Source organism: Hyla sarda, chromosome 3 (genome assembly GCF_029499605.1).
Source record: "Hyla sarda isolate aHylSar1 chromosome 3, aHylSar1.hap1, whole genome shotgun sequence".
Lineage (NCBI taxonomy): Eukaryota > Metazoa > Chordata > Amphibia > Anura > Hylidae > Hyla > Hyla sarda.
The window spans coordinates 369,161,375-369,179,101 of record NC_079191.1 but is presented as its reverse complement, the minus strand read 5'-3'; the positions used below and the strand labels follow the sequence as shown (position 1 = coordinate 369,179,101).

Sequence of the window (17,727 nt, the reverse complement as noted above, 5' to 3'; positions counted from 1 at the left end):
GATGTTACAAGCCTCCACCCTGCATCGTCAGTCATCCGGCACAGAGCGAAGTTCGCTCTGTGCACTGGATGTCTGGGGTGCCACAGCCGAGATAGCGGGGGGGGGTCCCCAGAGGCGGGACCCCGCGATCAGACATTTTATCCCCTATCCTTTGGATCTACAGTTTAATCACTTACATCAGTGTCTATCCCGAATGGAGCTCAAAATCTGAATTTCTGAACTTCCGAACGGTAGGTGTACCCAGGAGGAAAGCCCCTCAAATGCTGATTTAAACTCAGGACCCAAGCAAGCCAACAATACTAACCAAAGAGACAAAACAGCAGCAGTTTATTATTGTGTTATTCTTTCTTATAGAAAAGGAATCCTGATGATCCATAAAAAAACAAGGAGATTATCCATTATATTGGTCAATATTTCTCCACAGCAAGAGCCATAACACCTGTGTGAACAGACCCTAAATCATACTCTCAGTTGCAGAAAAAAGCACAATACATTTACAGCTTATTTGTTCAATTTAATAAATAATAACCAAAAAAGAGGGAATTCAGACCTCAAGGTGTAAACCTAGTACTTATTGAAATGTAACCTTCCAATTATGGAAATGCTTAGAAATTAGATGTAGCTGGTTTAAATTTAAAGAAAATCTGTCGCCAGTGTCACCTGCACTAACCTGTCGGTATCGGCAGGTAGTGCAGGTGACCCTGGTAACAACGGTACTTACCTTGTCCAGTTCCGTGGTGGGGATCTCCTGTCCATTAGCTTCGCTCTGGGCACCCGGTTTGGGGCACGGGGGAGCTTACTGATGTCACGCTGCTGTTCTCTCACAGTGAGACCCAGCAGAGAACAGCAGCGGCTTGGGGCATGGGCAGAGCTTAGTGATGTCACAGCTGCTGCTCCCTGCTGGGTCCTGCTGTGTGAGAACAGCAGCAGTGATGTCAGTAAGCTCCACCCGTGCCCCAAGACGCGTCCCCGGAGTGAAGCTAATGGACAGGAGATCACAGGAAATCTCCGCCACAGAACGGGACAAGGTAAGTACCATTGTCACCAGTGTCACCTGCACTACCTGTCTGTACCAACAAGTTAGTGCAGATGACACTGGTGACAGATTTCCTTTAAATAAAATATGTGATTTATTAAATAAATATCAATAATAACACTAATGCACTAAAATAGTGGCAGGTGATTTAATACATTTTTTATGAAAACAACATCTGATTTTTTTATCAACAAAATTATTTATTTAATTGAGAGGAAAAATATGGATTGGGTGGCTGCTCATTAATATAAACATGTTGAGTCTAGACTGAGGTACTGAGCTGCACTATACCCAAAAGTGCCAAAAAATGTATAATAGCCAAAAAAGAAGGAATTCAGACCTCAAGGTGTAAACTTATTACTTATTAAAATTTAACCTTCCAATTATGGAAACACAGAGAAATAAGATGTAGCTGGTTTAAATTTAAATAAAATATGTTATTTATTAAATAAATATCAATAATAACACTTAGTCTGGTATCTGTGCGGGGCCCTAGCTAGAGATCCAGTAAAATTAGTTAAATAACATTAAAACATAGTATCAATGCCAGTATTTGTAAAAATCATTATAGCAATTACACCCAATGATGTAGTCTATGCAAAAAATTCCAAACAATAATCCTGTGTGCCAGTAATTAAACTAAGCCGAGTTGCGATGTGAGCGCTGGATGATGCAAAAGTTATAGTATAATTGCGCACTGTCCCATTATGGGGACGTGGCCTTTAGCGGAGGGTATGCGATACAGGTTGGCAGGGGCTGCGCTCGGCCTGTAAGTACAGAGTACCTGCTTCCAGATGCAGATCGTCGCTAGAGGTGTCTTTACAGTGCGCTGGCTCCACGAACTGCAGAGGGATGCCAACTTCTCCTGCTGCAAGGTGGCACGGCACCGCGTCCGGTTTGCTGTAACGGAATCCTGGCAGGCAGGAGTGGTGAGTGCAGACCTTGTCAGCGGCGTCCTCGTGTGGCAGTTGGCGGCTTTCAAGCGCGTGGTTAACCTTGCAGTGTTCTCCAGATGCGGGGACTCCAGCGCTTGCAAGGGATCAGAGTGCAAATGTGCAATAGGTATATGCAATAGCGATGTGGTGGCAGTACTGGACTGTGTGCTGTGATGGGAGGCCAGACGTGTTTTGGGGGGGGGGGGGCCCTTTCTCATTGGCTTAGTATGCATGTCCCTGGCATGGTAGGCTTTTATAAAGTGCCTTTCCAATTGGCATTCAGTTCAAGGTGGTTGTAAAGTGGTTGCAAACTGTGGTAAGAGTCCTGTTAGAACGGATTAGGGATTGCATAATATTCATAATGGCAGTGATTATACTGGATAAAATGTCGCAATGCTGGACATGACAATGAAAGTATCATAGAATAAGGTAACAGAATGCATTAAAATAGTAGCATATGGGTATCAACCAGCCAAAGCTTATAAGTCTCTAGAATAAACTATAAGAGAGCAGGGTTTGGATGCATGTGTCAATGTCTTCTGAGTGGAAATTCTAAATATGTTCTGAACTATATGTGAATAGGAGTGGAATACTAATGCTAGTAAATGCTAGAAAATAAAAAATTAAAATAGAAATAAAAATAAAATGGAAATAGAATAAAATTTAAAGTAAAAAATAATTGATAAAAAAAATGTAAAATTTAAATAAGACATGCACATAAAGATAGAAATGGCAGCGAAAAATGGTGACATGGGAATGCCTAGATAGTGCATGTCTGAATAAATGTATTACAAATATGAGAGTACTGCTAATGTTTCGTAAAAAGGTTACCAGTCTGATGATTGTGTAGGGTTCCAACACCCATGTGCCACATTATTGTAAAAAAAAAAAAAAAAAGATCATTGCGGAATCATATTGACAAATAAATATGAAAAAATGCGAAAATGTTAATCACAAAACGAAAAATGAAATGGTCTATGATTGCTTATTCTATTACTTCTGTTGGACTTGCTGAAAGATCTTCCCTGTGGGCTAGGGCCGCCCGGACTCTGTCCAAGCACTAGTCCAGGCCCTAGCCCACAGGGAAGATCTTCCAGCAAGTCAACAGAAGTAATTGAATAAGTAATTATAGACCATTTCATTTTTCGTTTAGTGATTAACATTTTTGCATTTTTTCATATTTATTTGTCAATGTGATTCCCCAATTATCTTTTTATTTTTTTACAATAATATGGCACATGGGTTTTGGACCCTACACAATCTCCACTGTTAACCTTTTTATGAAATATTAGCAGTACTCCCATATTTGTAATACATTTATACAAACATGCAATATACGGTATATGCATTCCCATGTCCCCATTTTTCACTGCCATTTCTATCTTTATTTCTAATTGAAATATTTAAAAAAATGTATTTTATTAAATTCTTTTGTTTTTTTTTATCTATTATGTTTTTACTTTTTATTTTATTCTATATCCGTTTTATTTTTATTTCTATTTTTTCTGTTTATTTTTTATTTTCTAGCATTTACTAGCATTAGTATTCCACTCCTATTCACATTTAGTTCAGAACATATTTAGAATTTCCCCTCAGAAGACATTGACACATGCATCCAAACCCTGCTCTCTTATAGTTTATTCTTGAGACTTATAAGCTTTGGCTGGTTGATACCCATATGCTACTATTTTAATGCATTTTATTACCTTATTCTATGATACTTTCATTGTCATGTCCAGCATTGCGACATTTTATCCAGTATAATCACTGCCATTATGTATATTATGCAATCCCTAATCCGTTCTAACAGGACTCTTACCACATTTTGCAACCACTTTGCAACACCTTGAACTGAATGCCAATTGGAAAGGCACTTTATAAAAGCCCACCATGCCAGGGACATGCATACTAAGGCATTGAGAAAGGAGGACCCCCCCCCCCCCCAAAACGCATCTGGCTTCCCCATCACAGCACACAGTCCAGTACTGCCACCACATCGCTATTGAATATACCTATTGCACATTTGCACTCTGATCCCTTGCAAGCGCTGGAGTCCCCGCATCTGGAGATCACTGCAAGGTTCACCACGTGCTTGAAAGCCGCCAACTGCCACACGAGGACGCAGCTGACAAGGTCTGCACTCACCACTCCTGCCTGCCAGGATTCCGTTACAGCAAACCGGACGCAATGCCGTGCCACCTTGCAGCAGGAGAAGTCTGCATCCCTCTGCAGTTCGTGGAGCAACTGGAAACAGGTACATTGTACATACAAGCCGGGCACAGCCCATGCCAACCTGTATCGCATACCCTCCGCTAAAGGCCACATCCCCATAATGGGACAGTGCGCAATTATACTATAACTTTTGCATCATCCAGCGCTCACATCGCAACTCGGCTTAGTTTAATTACTGGCACACAGGATTATTATTTGGAGTTTTTTGCATAGACTACATCATCGGATCTAATCATACGTGTCTATAAAAATCTATAACTGAGACACAATACAAAGGTGGCATACTATGTAAATGTAATTGCTATAATGATTTTTAAAAATACTGGCATTGATACCATGTTTTAATGTTTTTTTTAACTAATTTTACTGGCTCTGTAGTAAGGGCCCCGCACAGATACCAGACTAAGTGTTATTATTGATATTTATTTAATAAATCACATATTTTATTTAAATTTAAACCAGCTACATCTTATTCCTCTGCATTTCCATAATTAGAAGGTTACATTTTAATGAGTAATAAGTTTACACCTTGAGGTCTAAATTCCTTCTTTTTTGGGACTTTTGGGTATAGTGCAACTCAGTACCTCGGTCACCTTGGTCTAGACTCAACATGTTTATATTAGTGAGCAGCCACCCAATCCATATTTTTCCTCTCAATTTAATAAATAATTTTGTTGATAAAAAATCAGATGTTGTTTTCATAAAAAATGTGTTAAATTATCTGCCACTATTTTAGTGCACTTCAAATCATTTAGGCAACTTTAACCGGAAAAAAAAAATAATTTAAACCCAAAGTCAACAAAGCTCTTGCACAAAGAAGAAAAAGAAAACCATGATGGCATTTAGAGACCAAAGTCTTCTATAAAAGACGACACAGAAAACCATAATAATTAGTAAAAGAGTAAAACGATCATCAGTCAATTTACATAAGAACCAGATGATGTATGTCACAATTACAGTACGTCTGTTTCATGGTTTGTAGGTCTGACTCCTGGGGGACTCACTACAGTATTGACGGCTATATGTGATTTTTACACCTCGCTTAATTAGCTCTGCCATGTCAACGCAATATTGAGTTTTTCATTGACAGTTTGTTTTTTCTATTTCTTCAGTGTCAAACATATAAATGATCATTCTCCATATTTGGAAGAACGTTTGATTTTCTATATAATTAGAAGACTCTATGATGTTTAATACCATAGAGTAAATTCTGTATAATTACCCCTTAAAGCACAACTGTCATGAGTTTTTAGCCCCTCCCTTCAGACTACTACAACGTTGTTACAGATGTCCATAACGTGAGTGTCACCATATCTTTCTGGGTTTTCCTCCTTCTTTTATAACTTATAAAATGCATTTATCCAGCAGTCTAGCACAGTCGGATAGACGTGGCTTGGAGTTCGCACAGCCCGCCGCCGCCATGCCTATCCTCTCCTTTCAGCAATGGGATCCACAGCGCATGCTTGCGTGCGCCACCGCCCTGCATTGACAGAGCACTCACTCCCGCTGCCTATGCGCTTACTGCGCAGGGGCAGTACTAGAGGAAGGGAGGGGTGCATGCGCTGCATCTTACTACACAGCGATGCCAACGCTGAAAGGAGAGGATTGGCGTGGCAGCGGCACTTTGCGAACCCCAAGCCCCGCCTATCCGACTGTGCCAGACCGCTGGATAAATGTATTTGATAAGTTATAAAAGAAGGAGGAAAACCCATAAAGGTATGGTTACACTCCTGTTAGGGACATCTGTAACAACATTGTAGTAGTCTGGGGGGCTAAAAACTCCTGACAGTTGCGCTTTAACCCCTTAATGACCACGGACATAAATGTACGTCCTGGTTTGGCAGCAGCAGGACGTACATTTACATGTCATAAAGTAGCAGCCGGGGACCCGCTGGTAATGGCCGACATCCGCGATCGTGCGGATGTCCGCCATTAACCCCTCAGATGCCGTGATCAATACAGATCATGGCATCTGCGGCAGTGCGGCCCTTTGAATGGATGACTGGATCGCCTGCAGCGCTGCCGCGGCGATCCGATCATCAAGCATGGCAGCCGGTGGTCCCCTCACCTTGCTCCGGCAGTCTCCTGCTCTGGTCTGAGATCGAGCAGACCAGAGCAGAAGATCCCCGATAATACAGAGCAGTGCTGTGTCCTATACATAGCACTGAACAGTATTAGCAATCAAAGGATTGCTATAGATAGTCCCCTATGGAGACATAAAAAGTGTAAAATAAAAGGTGAAAAATGTAAAAATAAAAAGTAAAAAAAAAGTGAAAAATCCCCTCCCCCAATAAAAATGAAAATTTCCATTTTTCCCATTTTACCCCCAAAAAGCGTAATTTTTTTTATAGAAACATATTTGGTATCGCCGTGTGCGTAAATGTCCGTAATATCAAAATATAATGTTAATTATCCCGTACGGTGAATGGTGTAAATGTAAAAAATAAAGAAAGTCCAAAAATGCAGCTTTTTTTGTCACATTTTATATTAAAAAAAATAATAAAAAATGATCTAAAAGTTTAATATATGCAAATGTGGTATCGATAAAAAGCACAGATGACGGCGCAAAAAAATGAGCCCTCATACCATCCTATATATGGAAAAATGAGAAAGTAATAGGTTGTCAAAATAGGGCGATTTTAGATTGCTGATTTTGTACAAAAAGTTTTAGATTTTATTTAAGCAGTACAAAAATATAAAAGTATCTAGCCATGGGTATCATTTTAATCATATTGACCCAAAGAATAAAGAACACATGGGGATTTGCCGTACATTTTATGGTAAAATGAGAGGTTTCATTACAAAGTAAAATTGTTCATGCAAAAAACAAGCCCTTATATGGGTCTGTAGATAGAAATATAAAGGAGTTATGGATTTTAGAAGGCGAGGAGGAAAAACGAAAATGCAAAAATAAAATTGGCCTAGTCCTTAAGGTTAAAATGGGCTTGGTCCTTAAGGGGTTAAGGACAGAGGGATTTTTTTATTTTTTTATTTCGTTTTTTCCTCCTAGGCGTCGAATAGCCATAATGCTTAAATTTTTTTTACCTACAGACCCATATAAGGTCTTGTTTTTTGCATCACCAATTGTACTTTATAATTATGTCACTTATTTTACTGCTAAATCTACAGTGAAACAAATTAAAATTATTTGTGGGGGCAAAACTTTTGGGGGCTTTCTTTTCTATACTTGTTAGTAAAAGTTGACCAGTTGCCCATAGCAACCAATCAGATAACTTCTTTCATTTTTGAGAGGCCCTTTTAAAAATGAAAGAAGCTATCTAATTGGTTGCTATGGGCAATTGGTCAACTTTTTCTCTGCACAGGTTTTGATAAATCTCTTCAATAGTGGCTGACTGGTGACACTTGACAGACTTGACTGTGGATGATTGGAGATAACTGGCACAACCTGGATTCTTAACAGACAGGGTTCCTTTAGTCGTGCATACCTCCACGGGGTCTTCACAAGGGAAATATGTGGAAATTGGAAAGGTCCCTCTTCCTCAACTACATTTCATAGGGTGTAAGCCTTGACGCCACTTACTTGAAAGCATCAGGCAGAGTGGCTCTGGACTCAAGCCAGTCATGGTGATGGACGTGGCCCTGAGGATTCCCCCACCCAGATCCAACTTGCTAATGGGCCCAATGACTTGACATAACCTTGGCAGTGGTATCCGTGTTCACAAAGTTCAGCTACTCTGGAACAGTCAACAGGTTGACAACACTTGAGGCCTACTCTAATTAAGGTATGAGAGCAGGACGACGCTGTGGGAGATGTTTTCTCACTTCTGGTAAAAAGCAGACATATCTAAAATAGCTGGACCCCTCCCTGTCCCAGGGGACTAGGGTGGAGGCAGGGCTAAATTGTGCCGATTGGCTGAGGACTGTTACCATGGCTACTCACCAGTTCCTACAGTGGAAAACACAACTCTTACACAACAGTTAAAGGCCCAGTAGCAAGAAATGCTGAGAAACACAACGCTACATTCCGCAAATAAAAACTATATTTTTACAGGTCTTTAGCGTGCAATAAAAACTGTGAAATGTTGAAATTGTTTCAAAAGGCTTTCTTTCATTGGGGTGCCAACACTTAGTAGCCCCGACAGTCCGCTGATTGGCCCAGCCATGGCTCTGAAAAAATTAATATACAGGTGCTACATCCATACATTGTTTGTAATGGTGGCACCAGGTCACTGCAAAGCAGGTTCACCATAACCAATGTACAGAGCCAAGGCTTTAGCTCAAGGTGTCAGCCTATTAACTATTGGTGGTCCATTTTATAGAATCGATACCTTCTTGTCAGGATTAAAGAGGTGCACCGGGGGAAAGCAAATGTTTTCAAATAAACTGGGGCCAAAAAGTTCAACATCTTTAGCCTTCAGCCTTCTCAGTTGCTGTATTCTACAGAGGAAGATGTGTAGTTCTTTCCAGTCTGACCACAGTGCTCTCTGCTGAAACCTCTGTCTGTGTCAGGAACTGTCCAGAGTAGTAGCAAATCCCCATAGCAAAACTCTCCTGCTCTGGACAGTTCCTGAGACAGACAGAGATGGAAAAAGAGAGCACTGTGGTCAGACTGGAAAGAACTACACAACTTTTTCTGTAGTATACAGCAGCTGATAAGTACTGGAAGGGTTAAGATTTTTAAATAGAAGTAATTTACAAATCTGTTTAACTTTCTGCCACCAGTTAATTATATATATATTTTTTTTTTTTTTTTTACACCAGAGTACCCCTTTAAGGCTTTATATATTAGCTTCTAATATGCTTTAATACAAATTGTTTACTATTCAAGAATGCACAGCTGGTTTGCCATTCCTAGGTGAAAATTCAGATTTTGGTCTTAGATGAAAACAATACAGTGACCCCCCCCCCCCCCCCCGACCTACGATGGCCCTGACATACGATCATTTCAACATACGATGGCCTCTCAGAGGCCATCGCATGTTGAAGGCAGCATCAACATACAATGCTTTTGTATGTCGGGGCCATCGCATAAACGGCTATCCGGCAGCGCTGACTGCTTCAGCTGCCACCGGATAGCTGTTTACAGTGCGCTGTGTGGTCCGCTGATGATCACTTACCTGTCCTCGGGGCTCAGGCGCGTCCTCTTCGGGATCCACTGCATCATCGGCACTCTCCATCATCGTCATCACGTCCCTGCGCACGCCGTCCCGTAATCCAATCGGAGCGGCGTGCATAGCGACGTGATGACGGCAACGGAGAGCGAGGATGCCGGGGGAAGCAGAGGACTTGCCGGAGCATCGGGGACACCTCGGGGACGCAACGACATCGATGGAAGGCGACATCCAGGACAGCGGTGACGAGCGGTGACGGTCCGGAGCGGCGGGGACACGTGAGTATAACCTCCAATACCAGTGGTCTTCAACCTGCGGACCTCCAGATGTTGCAAAACTACAACTCCCAGCATGCCCGGACAGCCGTTTGCTGTCCGGGCATACTGGGTGTTGTAGTTTTGCAACATCTGGAGGTCCGCAGGTTGTAGACCACTGTCCTAAACTTTACATTGCACGGATCCCTCAACATACGATGGTTTCAACAAACGATGGTCCGTTTGGAACGGATTACCATCGTAAGTTGAGGGACCACTGTATACTTCTGTCTTTTAAAACGTTTGGCCAATTCTAATTCTATGTTCTCCATTATAAAAATTCTTCACAAAGGAATAACATTTACAGAGAATTTCAAAGATGATAAATAATGAAGAAAATACTTTAAAAAAAAAAATGAAAAAAACACGCATGGAATGAGATCCGTCCGTGCCACGCTTTATTCATCAACATAATTATACTATAAAGAAAAGCTCTCACAAGACATTTACATAAACCACTATGCTCCTTGCTTACAAAGGAGATCCTTTCCCTTACAACCAGCAGGTTACATTCATCCCTCACATATTCTGACTTTATGGCTTTGACATTTAACAAAAGCAGATTCCATTTTCCCTTCGCTCCAGAATAAAATAACTAAAACATCACGCACGTTCTCTGGACCATTATCTTTGACGTTAGCTGAAGATTTTTCAGGGGCTATATATTTCTTAATGTTTTTTTGTGAAATAATGCATCTGTTCTTATTTGCTTATTGTAAGTTTCATATTCTATTCAGTAAAAATATATATTTTTGTTTATATCCTTGTTGTAAATCCCAACAATTTAGCTTAGTGGTTTCAAACTGTAGCCCTCCAGATGTTGCAGAACTTTAACTCCCAGCATGCCCAGACAGCCGTTGGCTGTCTGGGCATGCTGGGAGTTAAAGTTTTGCAAAGTCTGGGGGACACAGTTCGAGACCACTGATTTAGCTACTTTAGCCCCAATGCAGTAAATATGGTCGTGAGACTCTTGTCTACTGCCATGCCCTTCGCAAAAACTGCTGAGGCCTGTACATCCACTCATACTCCACGGGTCACAGGTTTCAGGGCCGGGCGGGCTCTGCCTATAGGCAAAACAGGCAGCCGTCTAGAGCGTACTCCTGATGGGGGCACCGCTCTGCTTGCAGCAATAAAGTTAGCCAGCCTCCGAAGCACCCACCCATCCAGTAAAACCCTGCCACCCCAGTAGTAAGGTGATTACATGAGGAGGAGGACCGTTACAGTGTGTCACCCCAGTAGTAAGAAGATTATATGAGGAGGGGGTTTGTTACACGGTGTCACCCCAGTAGTAAGGTAATTACATGAGGAGGAGGTTTCTTACAGTGTGTCACCCCAGTAGTAAGAAGATTACATGAGGAGGGGGTTTGTTACAGGGTGTCACCCCAGTAGTAAGGTGATTACATGAGGAGGGGGTTTGTTACAGTGTGTCACCCCAGTAGTAAGAAGATTAAATAAGGAGGAGGATTGTTACAGGGTGTCACCCCAGTAGTAAGGTAATTACATGAGGAGGAGGTTTCTAACAGTGTGTCAGCCCAGTAGTAAGAAGATTACATGAGGAGGAGGATTGTTACAGTGTGTCACCCCAGTAGTAAGAAGATTAAATAAGGAGGAGGATTGTTACAGGGTGTCACCCCAGTAGTAAGGTAATTACATGAGGAGGAGGTTTCTAACAGTGTGTCAGCCCAGTAATAAGGTGGGGCATGTCAAATGGTGGAGCCAATGGGCGGGGTCAAGGGGCGGCAAAATTAGCTTTCGCCTAGGGTGGCAAAATTCCTTGCACCAGGCCTGTTTCAGGGACACATATTTGTGTAGTGTTCCTCCACTGGGTTCCTATTTCTTGGAGGATATGAAGGAAAACATTTTGAGGCAGGAATATATAGACTTTTTTTTACTTACTGACCATTGGATTGGTGGCTGTCGACAAGTTTGAGAAAGAAGTTGTGAAGAAGCCTAAGGTCGCCAAAGGTTAAAGAGGTTATCCAGCAAATCTTGTTCTCTATAATAGACGTGTGTAACTTGTAAACCGGAAGTGCCTGGGAAAGTGCCTATGGGGGGACTATCTATATACAGGGGGGGAACTATCAACAGGGGTGGGGGAACAACCTATATGGTCACTTATATGCAGGGGTGAACTATATAAAGGCGGTTAGAAACTACCTATATGCAAAGGGGGGAACTACCACATGAATGAGGGAACTACCTATAAGGGAACCTATATATACAGGAAAGGGTCTACCTATAGGAGGAAAACTTCCTACAAGAGAGTAACACCTAAAAGGGGACCTATCTATAGGGGGCACAGTTGCTACAGGGGGTTATATATCTATATATATATATATATATATATATATACATATGGAGCAAACTACCATAAGGGGCTGAGCTCCTATATACAGGGTACAAACTATCTACAGGGGGTTCCTACATGCAGGGGGTATACTACCTACAGGGGGTCCGATATACAGGGGACAAATTACCTACAGAAGGCAAACTACCTACAGGAGGGCTACTATCTCCAGGGGCATCACTGGATATAACTGCAATACAATCACATATTTGGTCTGTAGTGGTAATAATACTGGTTATGGTATGGCGGTATTATTTAGTCAGTGTGAAGGGGCATCACTGGATATAACTGCACTGTAACCACTGATATACTCTATAGGGGTACTAATAATGGTTATGGTGTGGTAATATTAATTAGGCATGTAGGGGCATCACTGGATATAAATGTAAATATATAAGTATATGGTCTGTCAGTATAGGAGGTCCTCCTAAACTCAGGTGACAGGCTGACCACATTATTGCTGTTAAGGGGAACCTGTCAAAAAAAATTCATTGGCACCAGGGTAACTAACCCTCATAGCGGGTCCCAGCGGCTGCTTTCAACCCATCCGGCTTAATTGACTAATTTCTCCTTGGCCGTGTATAGTATATCTGTGGATAGAGAGAGACATGTCACTCAAGCCAGCCAGGAAGGGAGCAGCCGCCAGGCCCTGCCCTGAGGACTAGTTACCCGGGCCTGACAGCATTTTTAAACTTTGATCACTCTGAAACGCCGGAGTGTATCAGAATAATTCAGTGTCCCGGACTGGTGATGCCTGCATCAGTTTTACGCTGTACGTGGTTCAGGCAGCATAAAACTGATGACAGGTTCCTTTTGAAGAGGTATTCCCACAGTTTAAAATGATCTCCTATTCACAGGATAGGGGATAACTAGTTGATCAACGGAGGTCATTCAACCGGTTCCAAGAGGTATGTTCAGCACTTCCATTGTGGGGGTGCATGTGGCAATGTAGCACTAGTAATAAGAAAGAGGCCCATCACTCACCAAAGCTGCAGTAAGAGTGAATCTTTTATTCACATGTCAGGAGAACAGGATGCGTTTCTGCATTCGGCCTCTTTCTTATTACTATTCAACTGGTTCCGTCTGATTATCTTTGTATATGGTTTTAAAGGGCCACCTATGGTCATTCATATGATGAATGCTTTATACCTTTTATGTGCAGTGTTAAAAAATAAAAGCTGTGGTCATCCATTGCATCCGCCAGATATCATTGTTACCTGGTCTCAGTGTTTTTATTTCAACTGCTCTCAATGATGGCCACCCACATGGGGCTAACAGTGTGATTAGGTGCTTTATTATATGCAGGCAGCCATAGATGCAGTACAGAGACATATTGCAGCAGTCTGTAGGAGGCTTACCTTTTTTTATGGAAATCCTAGAAATCTCCCTCATTTTAGGAGATCTAGAAGTGCAGATAAGTACACATTTCACTGCATTTTATATGCCTAATTACCACCTGTTAAAATCTACTTGCCTCTTTGGTCTCTACTGCGGCAGCTCTTTCTGTTCTTATACATTTTGGTCCGATTGTCATGTTTACAGTGACTGTAACTAAATATCATGCACATAATAATATAATGGTCCTCTCTACCCAGCAGTCTTTTCCCCTGTCTTATCTGACTGACTATGTCAATATCAGAAGGGAAGCAAAAGGCCCACAGCATCCCAAAAAGAGGTAATAGTTTGCCCTAAAGGGGACTTGCATTGAGGGGGCATGCCCGTGACATCAAGAGCTGGGCGTGACCATGACGTCATGAGCCTCCACCCCGCATCGCCAGTCATCCGACATGGAGGGAAGTTCGCTCCATGCACCGGATGTCTGGGGTGCTGCAGCCGAGATCGCGGGGGTCCTGCCGCTGATCAGACATCTTATCCCCTAGGGGCGGAGTACCCCTTTAAGCATGAATGCAGAACAAACATTGAGATCTGGTGGCGGAGTACCCCTTTAAGCATGAATGCAGAACAAATGTGGAGATCTGGTTATCATTTAAGAGGTGGACACTGTAAGTTAAATATTTAGACAACATTCCGCCTATTCCTTTTCCATTACTGTCTGAACTTCTGTAAAGATTATTAGGCTGCCAGAGATATCATGAGAGAAAATGTGAGATGAAGAAAACATATGAAAACTGTTCCAGGGGCCTCTAGGGTTCAATAAGACAAATGTTATTTTAGATTAATAGTCTATTAATGGGCATTTTAGGAGTTGCTTTTTGGTAAAAATTCAGTGTCTCTTATTTTTTAATTTATTTCTGTTAGGTTTTGGAATAAACTGGTACTAACATACTGCAAGTGTAAACATGCCCACTGGGACCCCCGGGACCTGTTGGCTGGCTCACAGTAAGTTATGCCTTGCTTTACACATGCTTTGTCCTTTTATAATGTAATGTTATACTTACAGTATATATGTTTTGTATTGCCAATATGATGCTGCAGGGTTTGGCTGAGATCAAAATGTTTTACCTATGCACAATGCCTACACATACACCTGAGAGGGAACTTTCTAGAGATGGGAGGAGCTTTTTCTAAGCCCAAACACCGTGGAGAGAGAAGTAAAGTGGGGTCTAGTGCAGCCTCTCGAGCTGAATTTAAATGTTATGTTATCTGAAAAATCGCTGTTACGTTGCAGGTTGGCACATGGTGTGACACTGTTTTTCGTATTTGTGTGTTACATTGGAGACACTTTCTGTATAAAAATCCACATCGATTGCAGCTCCACTTATGTCATATACTTGATTGAATGCAGCTGTAATTTACAGTATATCGAACAAACATCAAAACAGTTAAGAAACAGAAAAATGGACATCGATACAACGTAACACACAAATACGAAAAACAGTGTGTCACGCCATTCCAACCTGCAACATAACAGCGATTTTTCAGATTTTAAAGTAACTGCTAAAGAAAAGATCTCTGCAGGCAGTGCCGATAGATTCGAGAAACTGAAAAAAGAGAATCATATTGGATTTCTAAAATTAACTCTCTGACGCCACAAGACTTAAATGACGGCATCGAAAATATATACTGATGTTTTTCTCCCTGTCAGCATCATCTGCTCTAACATCACTTACTATACCTACCAGTAAACAAATCGAGACAATTATACCATTATGAACCATCTAGTACAAAGCATAAAAAAGAATCAGTGCATAGCCTATGGGAGTTTCTATTTACGGGGTTATGCCTGGTCCATATGCTTCAGAATACTGAAACTTCATTCTTTCCTTATATTCCAGGATACTGAAATTGTAATTGTTCCATATACCTTAGAAACACTAAAACCTTCAGACAATTACCGATTCCCCAAAATACATACCAGGCATTGTCTGCCAGAAAAAGAACAATATTGCTCATTGAAATCTAAGTCTAGCCTCCTGGCTTTTAATGAAGACTACAGCACAGTGCACGATTTCATAGTAAATTAGGTAAATACCTTTTGACATTCAGATACAATACATGCACAGTTATATCCCCAGCGGTCATGTCCATCAAATGTATATTCTCTATAAATCAGTACAAACATCTACTGGTTCCCCTCGGCACGTCTTCTACCTGAATTTACAAACTTTTCTGTCATCTCCCCTTTAGTACAGTTTATATTGCGAGCCATTCAGAATGGCCCGCAAATTACTTATATTCGCTTTGCAAGTCACTCAGAACGGCCCGCCAATCTTTTACTTTCGTATTGCGAGTCCCTTAGAACATACCGTTAATCACCCACGGCTCCACATACCAGGGCTTCTTTCATTAGGATGTGTAAATTCATAGGTCACTTCGTATATTTTTTTTATAGAAACTCAAATGTGTCTGGGATGCACTTTTTATTTTTGTACTTTTATATAGCTTTATCAACATGTGATGTCATCAGTGCTTGCCTATCTGCGATGCACTTTTTATTTTTCTACTTTCCATAACTTTATCAACATGTGATGTAATCAGCATATGCCTATTCTGGTCTTGCCACCTGATGATGTTTTTGGTATGCGCTATAAAAGGGATACCTATGATACCTAGTGTGTATTATGCTACCAGCCTTGTTCACATTGAAAAAGTGGCACGCATCCCGAAACGCGTTTGTTGTAAAGGCATGCTAAATAAAAACCTACTATTTATCAATACGTCTGTAGAAATATATATATTAGGGCTCAGGGTTTGAGACAACTGGACAGGTTGTGTTTAAAGTAATATTTCAATTTATTGATTGTATATAATGTGACAATTGAATCTTAGATAAAATGTAAATAGCAGCAACTGCGTCTCACAGGGCCCTTGTGTAGGCGCAGCACCAACTATTAAGAACTATAGCATATGTATAGTACAGTATATAAAATATAAAAATATACTTGTAAAAAATTATAAAAGATATAAAATAAGAATATAGAGACCACCATAAACATATATATAGAGAGGGATCTGGGTGGGAGAGTCTTAGTCCATCCTCTATGGTAAATAATCTCCTCTCATAAAAAAGTCCTGCTCATATAGACCGATTCTGGTATTGTGGTAACCAATGGCAACCATAAGGTTAGTAACCAGTAGCAACCGTTCTGATGAGTCCGGCTATTTAAGCACTTCGACGTTTAAGTAGAAGATAAACTTGATATTTGTAGACAATATTCAACATGAACAGCTAGTGTGCAGTCACTGTTAATATGCATGCATATTTGTATGATACTTTGTATCGGACTGCTATTGACTTAAGCAGGGCAAATATACTGGTGGTCTCAATAGGTATTGAGGGGACGCTGGACGCGTTTCAGGACTCTCTCAGTCCTTTCTTCAGCAGCAAAGCAGCTTCTTTGCTGCTGAAGAAAGGACTGAGAGAGTCCTGAAACGCGTCCAGCGTCCCCTCAATACCTATTGAGACCACCAGTATATTTGCCCTGCTTAAGTCAATAGCAGTCCGATACCGGACAATAAACTGTCAATCACCCGACACCCGGTGAAGGAGACATCCGTGCCTCGCTGCCACGAGGACGCCACCGGCACATGTACGTGCGCATCCGCAGAACCGCTGCGACAACACCACCCGCAACCCACCATCTACCAACATCACCACTGTGGGAGACTGCCGAGTCTCCGGTGATGCTGCCGCTTACCAAGACAGCTACTCAGTGCTAACACACTGCAGGATTACACAGCGCATCAGGAGGAGATCGCAGCATCCCCGTGAAGTCCAGCGCATCAGTGTCCGGGAGCGGTGAGATACAAAGTATCATACAAATATGCATGCATATTAACAGTGACTGCACACTAGCTGTTCATGTTGAATATTGTCTACAAATATCAAGTTTATCTTCTACTTAAACGTTGAAGTGCTTAAATAGCCGGACTCATCAGAACGGTTGCTACGGGTTACTAACCTTATGGTTGCCATTGGTTACCACAATACCAGAATCGGTCTATATGAGCAGGACTTTTTTATGAGAGGAGATTATTTACCATAGAGGATGGACTAAGACTCTCCCACCCAGATCCCTCTCTATATATATGTTTATGGTGGTCTCTATATTCTTATTTTATATCTTTTATAATTTTTTACAAGTATATTTTTATATTTTATATACTGTACTATACATATGCTATAGTTCTTAATAGTTGGTGCTGCGCCTACACAAGGGCCCTGTGAGACGCAGTTGCTGCTATTTACATTTTATCTAATATTCAATTGTCACATTATATACAATCAATAAATTGAAATATTACTTTAAACACAACCTGTCCAGTTGTCTCAAACCCTGAGCCCTAATATATATATTTCTACAGACAAACTACAATCTGACACCTTGGG

At 41.3% G+C, this 17,727-nt stretch overlaps 2 long non-coding RNA genes across 2 annotated transcripts in view; one reads left to right on the top strand and one right to left on the bottom strand.

The window, feature by feature from the left end:
* LOC130362774 (uncharacterized) overlaps positions 1 to 8,141 on the bottom strand; it is a 40,418-nt gene extending 32,277 nt beyond the window's left edge. Inside the window, exon 1 of the long non-coding RNA XR_008891563.1 lies at positions 7,745 to 8,141. This is a non-coding gene — a long non-coding RNA (uncharacterized LOC130362774). The remainder of the gene's footprint in view (positions 1 to 7,744) is intronic.
* A 6,087-nt stretch (positions 8,142 to 14,228) lies between these two features.
* LOC130362775 (uncharacterized) overlaps positions 14,229 to 17,727 on the top strand; it is a 79,689-nt gene continuing 76,190 nt past the window's right edge. Inside the window, exon 1 of the long non-coding RNA XR_008891564.1 lies at positions 14,229 to 14,276. This is a non-coding gene — a long non-coding RNA (uncharacterized LOC130362775). The remainder of the gene's footprint in view (positions 14,277 to 17,727) is intronic.